Source organism: Aulonocara sp. 'chitande type north' Nkhata Bay, linkage group LG18 (assembly GCF_057382095.1).
Source record: "Aulonocara sp. 'chitande type north' Nkhata Bay isolate Kocher_YH1m ecotype deep benthic linkage group LG18, A_spYH_male_GT1.1, whole genome shotgun sequence".
Taxonomy (NCBI): domain Eukaryota; kingdom Metazoa; phylum Chordata; class Actinopteri; order Cichliformes; family Cichlidae; genus Aulonocara; species Aulonocara sp. 'chitande type north' Nkhata Bay.
Genome location: NC_141361.1, coordinates 25,584,345 through 25,592,154, shown reverse-complemented (window position 1 = coordinate 25,592,154; position 7,810 = coordinate 25,584,345). Strand labels below are relative to the sequence as shown.

The 7,810-nt window shown below is 40.5% G+C and overlaps 1 long non-coding RNA gene across 1 annotated transcript; it reads left to right on the top strand.

Moving 5' to 3' along the window:
* Window positions 1-5,070: 5,070 nt before the first annotated feature.
* Window positions 5,071-5,820, top strand: LOC147308677 (uncharacterized). Its single transcript, XR_015126241.1, has 3 exons — window positions 5,071-5,230; window positions 5,421-5,522; window positions 5,710-5,820. It is a non-coding gene; the product is annotated as an uncharacterized LOC147308677 (long non-coding RNA).
* The last annotated feature ends 1,990 nt before the right edge of the window (window positions 5,821-7,810 follow it).

The window sequence follows — 7,810 nt, the reverse complement described above, 5'->3', positions numbered from 1 at the left end:
GATTCTCATACCTGCATTAATTTACTCATAATGTTGAAATTATGGGGGGCAGATCAGCAAACGTTTATTTTTCCCTTTATAACAACTGTGCACAAGAAGATTTCTTTAGGTGACTCATCATTTAAAATTCTTCAGTGCTTACAGTTATGCAGAGTCAGGCATGGAAAGGCTGCTCTTTGTGACAGGTGGGTACTGACATTCATGGGTGCAGCTGCTTGCTGTCCTCCAGGCTTTACCTCAGCTAAACCTGTGTCTCTGAACTGGACCTGTCAGTGTTTGTGGTCTCATAAGATCTCCTGTGATATTTAGTTTGCATACTTGGATTATTCAGGCTGCACCCACCTGTAAAAGGTGGAAGCTCACCAGGACATTCAGAAGTAACAAATTCCTGGCTCGACTGTTTTGTAGAAGGGTTTCTCCTTCACCAATTCTTTTTGTGTTAGCAATAGACTCTCTAGGCATAGCTGTGAGAGCAAATACAGAAATATCAGGTACCAGAATTAGAGGAAGAGACCATCTAATTTCTTTATTTGCAGATGATATTATATATTTTGACTAATCTGAAAGATAGTATCCCTATTTTAGTAGCATTAATAAAAAAAAATTGGAGAATTTTCAGGATACAAAATTAACAATTCTAAATCAGAATTAATGTTTCTTAATGAGAAAGAAAGAAGGTGGTCTGTTATTGCCACCCCATTTAAAACAACTACAACAGGCTTTAAATATGTAGGCATTATGATTACCCCAAGCCTCAAGGACATAACCTCAATCATTTATGATCCCCTTGTAAGAAGAAACGCTAAACTGTTGGATAAACCTGCCTGTATCTATGATAGGCCAGATAAATATCCTAAAAATGACAATTTTACCAACATTTTTATATTATTTCCAAACACTTCCGTTGCCTCTACCAACTTCTTTTTTTTTTTTACATTTTAAACAAACTATTTAACCAATTTATTTGGAATAATAGGAAGGCAAGGCTCTGCTTAAAACTACTTTACTTGCCCTATGAAAGAGGGGGTCTCCAAGTCCCCAACCTCAGATGGTATTATATGGCCGGCCAACTAACATCAGCCACCCATTATTTCTGCCCAACAACACCTCCAGCCTGGGTTGACATTGAGCAAAAATCTGTTCCAGATCTTCCATTAAACACTTTTCTATATTCTTCAGACACTAAGACATTTCAAAATCTTCACATCTTCCTTCCTTACTTATTCCTTTGACCTTGATGTGAAACCCAGATCCAGACACTGAAAAATCCCCACGACATAAAACTTCCACCTCCACGTTTCACTGTGGGGACAGTGTTCTTAGGGTTCTGTGCGTCTCCCTTCTCTCCAAAAGCAGCATCTCTGTAGTCAAAGAGCTCTAGTTTAATCTAATCTGACCAAAGGATGCAACTTTCTCCAACTTGTCCCTAATTTCTTTTTTTTTTCTTTTACTTGAAATCATTTGCTTATTAATTTCTAAAGAAAATATGTTTAGAAATATGTTTGAAAAGTTCTTGCTCTGTTTAAAAAATAAATAAATAAATAAATAAAGACAAAGTTTTCCAAATTTCATAGGGTGGCTAAGAATTTTCTCCTATCTATAGATGAATTTCCCTTTTTTAAGATGATTTTCAAGGGTGTCCTAACAGTTTACATAACACATGAACTGCCTAACAGTTTCACTGTTATTTCAGGCACAACTGCCTTTATATGTAAAACTGTTCTGAATATTTGTTGTTGCTCTAGATATCCCAGTGCTCTTACCAATGGCACAGAGAAGAAGAAGAAAAAGAAGAAAAGAAAGAGGAAGCAAGGAGCACGCTCTCTGGAGACTCTGGCTAAACCACAACGCTCCAGTGAGCCCTCGTCCCAAGTGTGTAATGTTCTTATTCCTCTATGAATAAAACATCAAGAATTGCTTCTGGTGCTAGCTTCAGCTAGCTGTTTATTATTCTTTCTACCACGATAACTTCTTCTTCTACTCTGTATATCTTATTGATTCCAGAGCGCCCCCTGTGGGTAGCTTCAACAATAGCAACTATCATTACATCCCCTTTCCAAACAGGTTGGTGTTATAATAAGCACAATTCCAAAGAGAACTGTTACTCTGTAACATCTGAACATTCTTGTCTAACATTCAACATGTTATAAATTGTGCAACAAACTACATTCAGTAGTGTTCTCTTTTTTTTTTTTATAACCAAAAGTTGTAGGCACAAGTCAAACAAAATAAATCCAAATGTATACCTTACATCTTCCAGAATGAACCAAATGAATCCCATACAGCCCTCGAGCACATTAGAACGCTTCACCTGTGACAACTTGAACAGTCAGTAACACATAACTCAGTAGGTCTCAATTAAGTGTGAACAATTACTATTCTAAATGAATTATTATCCGTTATTTACTTGTGATTTATTATTATTATTTTTTTAACAATTCTTTACCACAACAGTTCACACTTGTTCTATGAGCCTCTCTGTAGGTTTCTTAGGTCTGGTAGACCTTCTCAGTATCTCAGACATTGGGGAAGTTGAAGGAGGCTCACTGTGGTGCTCAACAGGGTTAGCACCTCGTTGTTCAGTTCCAGTCTCTGTGTCCTGATGTTTAACATCCTGTGTCTTTAACAGACTTCTTCTTAACACTTGTCCATTCTCTGTCTGAACAGCAAACGATCTGGGCCCTACTTCGCTGAGAACTGTTGCTTTTTTGTCCCAGAAATCTGGACCTGCAATCCTCACAACATCTCTTTCCTGAAGAGGTTCCAGACGCCTTGCAGTTTTGTCATAGTTCATTTTCTGTCTGTGCTTGAGTTTCATCCTTTTGTCGGTCAGCTTGTTGTCATGTGCATTGTCATTTTCCTTGGAAATGTGTGGAAGTGTGGTGCGGAGCTTGCGATGCATGAGTAGCTCAGCAGGTGATGCCCCACACTCCAGGGATGAAGCTCTGTAGCTTAGCAGAGCCAGGTAAGGGTCGGTCTTACTGTCTCTTGCTTTTTTGAACAATCTCTTTACTATTTGGACTCCTTTTTCTGCCTGTCCATTCACTTGGGGATACAAGGGACTAGAGGTGATATGTTGAAATCCATATTGTTTTGCAAAGTCACTAAATTCTCTACAGTCATATTGTGGACCATTGTCACTGATGACACACTGTGGAATTCCATGTCTGGCAAAAAAGCCCTTCATGTGTGTGATGACTGACTGTGCTGATGTACTGGAAAGCTGTGCCACTTCTGGATAATTAGAATAGTAGTCAATCACCAAAACATAGTCCTTGCCATCCAGAAGAAATAAATCCGTGCCTACCTTTTGCCATGGTGCAGTGGGTAGGTCTGCTGCCAGCATTGGCTCTTTTGTTTGTTTGTAGTGATGTTTGAGACATGTTTCACATTTCTGTATCATCTCCTCAATATCCCTGTTGATGCCTGGCCAGTAAACTGCTTCTCTCGCTCTCCTTTTACATTTCTCCACTCCAAGATGTCCTTCATGGATACGCTGAAGCATGTCTTTCCGCATGGATTGCGGTATGACAATCTGGTTTTGTCTCAGCACCAGCCCATTAGCCATGCATAAATCAGCTCGCACAGAGTAGAACCCTGGACAGACTCCTTTTGACCACCCATTCTGTATAAGGTGGGATACTTTCTGCAGCACTGGATCTTTTGTCGTCTCCTGTACAATTTGCTGCAACATGACATCTGATGCTGGGAGTGAGGCAGTTACCATGTTTACATGTGTTTCAGCCTCCTCGGCTGTAGCGCTGACTAACCTGTCACCACTTGGTGCTGGCGCTCGGGATAAAGCATCTGCAAGTACGATATATTTCCCAGGCGTGTAGATCAGCTCAAAATCATAGCGCTGCAACACCATCATCATGCGCTGAATTCTGGGTGACATGTCGTTGAGGTTCTTTTTTCTGATCGAGATGAGAGGTTTGTGATCAGTCTCTGCTGTAAAGGTTGGTAATCCATATACATAGCTGTGAAATTTTCCACACCCAAACACTAAGCCCAAAGTCTCTTTTTCAATTTGAGCATAGCGTTGTTCAGTTTCTGTCATTGATCTGGACGCATATGCTACAGGTTGCCACTTGTCTTTGTTCCTTTGGAGCAGAACTGCTCCCAAGCCATCTTTTGAGGCATCTGTTGAAATTTTTGTTGGCTTTGATAGATCAAAGAATGTCAAGACCGGCTCTGTAGTTACAGTTTCCTTCAATTTTTTCCACTCTTTCTCATGCCGGGCCGTCCACTCGAACACTGTGTTGTGCTAGCTCACTGGCTTGACTTATCTTTATAGCACTTTCCAGCGTTAGTTCTGTTTCTCTCAACAGTTTCTCTCGGAGCTTCTTCTCATTAGTTCCAAACACTATTTGATCTCGTATCATAGAGTCTCTGAGATCACCAAAATTGCAGGACTGAGCTTTGATCTTGAGGTCTGTGAGAAAAGTATCAAATGACTCACCCTGATGCTGTAAGCGTGAGCGAAAGACGTATGTTTCATTTTTCTTTGACAGACAGTGCTCGTCAAATTTCTTCATGACTTCATCAAAGTTATCTTTGTCCTCGGGCTGAGCAAACACAAAAGTGTTGAAGACCTCTATTGCTTCTGTGCCGGCGATGGTGAGCAGCATGGCTATTTTTCTTTCATCTGCCCGTCGATCCACTCCGACAGCTGCAATATACAGTTTGAACTGCTGTTTGAAAGTCCTCCAACTTGCATCCACGTTTCCAGTCAGTTTCAACGGACTTGGCGGTTTTATTGCATCCATCTTGTTGCGTTGCTTCTTTTTCTTAACCCGACTCCTGGTACCATGTAATGTTCTTATTCCTCTATGAATAAAACATCAAGAATTGCTTCTGGTGCTAGCTTCAGCTAGCTGTTTATTATTCTTTCTACCACGATAACTTCTTCTTCTACTCTGTATATCTTATTGATTCCAGAGCGCCCCCTGTGGGTAGCTTCAACAATAGCAACTATCATTACAAAGTCATGTTTGCATGTGTGTTCCCTAGTGGGCGTGAGCTTCCTAGTGTTGGCGAGCTTGGGTGTGTGCATGGAGGGATGGGTATTTTTGCATTGTTATTTTGTATAGGTGTTAGACATTTACTGTTGGTGTTATATGAGAAGAAACCATCTTTTTGTTGTTGTTTTTTTTCCTTTGCTTTGACAGGAAATCAGGAAACCGCCACCGTTAGAGCCCCATGCTATGGATCACTTTACATCTGTCAAGTAAGTAGGCAATTATAAACTGTAGTTCTAAAGCAATCAGAACTGTTCAGCTTTGTTAGGGTGAAGATTCGGGCAAAAGCAAATTGAATTATCAATCACAAACACAATGTGTTTATTTGATTTGCTTGATTCACTGTAACATAACAAGAACCATAATGTTTTAATCTTTTACCTTCCCCCAAACCACCAGGAGTGACAGGTCTCTGCTGTCTTTAAAAACTTCAGATATGGAATCCATCGGCGCCCTGAGCACTTCAGAAACTACCTCAACTAGCATTTCAAGACAGTCCAGGTATGCCTGCCTGATGTTTGCTCTGCACTGAAAGTAGAATTGTGCTGGGTACAAACTCAGACTTGCATGGCTGTAGACCTTAAAGCCTTGTTTTCCTAATTTTCTGTAGTCGGTTTTTTATTGTTGCTCTTTGAATTAACAGCATTTTTTTTTTTACTTCCTCTTTTTCCTATCAAACACCCTCCAGCCTCTGCAGCTCCAGCAAGACGCGTACAGCAGCCCCCATCATGCCTGTTTCCCCTCCACCTTTAAAACAGAAACGTGGACGGCCACGGAGGGTCCCCCAGCCCCCCACCCCAGACATCCCCCCTCCCAGCTACGCAGACCCACACCCCTCAGCCACAGAGTTGTTGAGCTCCCTCCCAGGGCTTCACTCTGCAGACATAATTCACGGCATGGACCCCAACAGCCAGCTCACCCACCTAAAGAGCTCCATCAGCAACTATTTTGGAGCAGCGGGACGTCTGGCCTGCGGGGAGAAGTACAAAGTCCTGGCCCGACGGGTCACCCTTGATGGCAAGGTGCAGTACTTGGTGGAGTGGGAAGGAGTCACTGCCTCGTAGGTTTTTTCACATGTCGCTCGTCACTTCTAACTTTTCACCAGCACCCGTGGGACGTTTATGTCTGTGCTGAGGACGTGTGTATTCAGAGCATTAACTGATTATATGCCTTTATTTAGTTTGGACAGGAGCAAGTTCTGCTTACTGTAAAGCCTACTGGTTCAGTCCAGTCCAGGGTGACTTTTACAGTTATACACACCGTATATGTGTTTAAACAGTTTCATGCACAGCACAAAGTTGTCACAATAGCACAGCATTTTTGTGCTGCTGTGGTTCCAACTTCAACTAACAGGTTTGAGTGTTTACAGAGAACAGCCCCTTTTATTCAGATGCAATTCATTCATCTGTATACTGCACCTGTAGGCTTTCAGTGACCTGTTATTGTGCTTAATCCAGTGATATGCTTTCATTTCAAGACACGTTAATAATAACTGTAACGTTGTGTTTTTTTTTTTTCAAATAATATCTTTAAGTGTTATCTTGGAGGATAAGAGAAAGATGGGGAAGTTTTATTAACTAATGCTTTTTTTTTTTTTTCCTTCCCCCCCCCCCCACCCTACCACCACCACCAAATGAGGTAAATAATAATCTGCACCCACAGTCGTGCCCCGTCTCTCTCTAGTACCAGCTACGAGTACCTCTCAGTGCCTTTGGCAGGCATGTTGTTCAGCTCTGTTGGAAAGTGTGCTCGTTTGTGAGCGGTTAAGGAGAAACTCGAAGCAAAAGAGATGTGCTGCTGCAAATGTTTATTGTTTTATATAGAAGTATACTACATTGATTATTACCCTTTCTACTTGTTCTGTCTCTTGACTTTTCTGTTCAGCGGGGCAGTTTTTTGTTATTTTAATCATGGATTCACTTCACACATCAAGTTGATGGAATATCCGTTAGGTCGCCAGCTCATTTTCAGTAACAGTTGGATCATTTCAGCTTATACAAGGCAGTATTTGTCATGGATGGTAACGTTCTCAATTTTTAAAAATGTATTTGTCTACTCCTAATAGTTTAAATTCAAGCGTGGGATTCTTATAATTAATCTCTAAAATTCACAAGCCCATATATAAGGGCATTCTTGGTAAATTGTGTCACTTTGTTTTTGTCTACATAAATCTCCTTTTTAAAGTGTTTTGATTTGGATTAAAGAACCTAACTTGTTTTTTGTTTTTTCATTTTGTCTGATAGTAAAATAAAATCCTGCATAAAATGAATGTTATATACCCACCAGGAGTTCAGAATTGTTCCCTATGCATGTTAGTCCTTGTTAAAGCTGTTTGCGTATTTAACTGGACCGCATGACTCAACAGAAGGAAAGTTCATCGTTATGATCATTTGACTCAGGCTCTCAGTTTTGTGTGCGTGTGCGTCCGTGTGTGTGCATGCGTGTGCGCGTGTGTACAACAAAAAACATTGCACTTGGGTTTTTTTGTTTTTGCTTTCATGTCAAGTTCACCTTGTGGTCTACACACTCAGGATATGCCCCAAAAATGTCACTGCAATGCATATGTCTCTTCGCTGTGTGGCAGGAGGATTTAGTGTAAGTTGTTCTCATAGTGTTGCTCATCAGTATTTTATTTTATTTTATATATATATATATATATAAAAAAAAATTTTTTTTTAAGACGACCCTCCATGTGTCATTACTTTTGACCATATTTCCATATGTAAGTTTTTGATAAGTCTCATTTGTGGTCTGTTGCAAAACCTACTTGTTTTAAACTGGGTCATAAC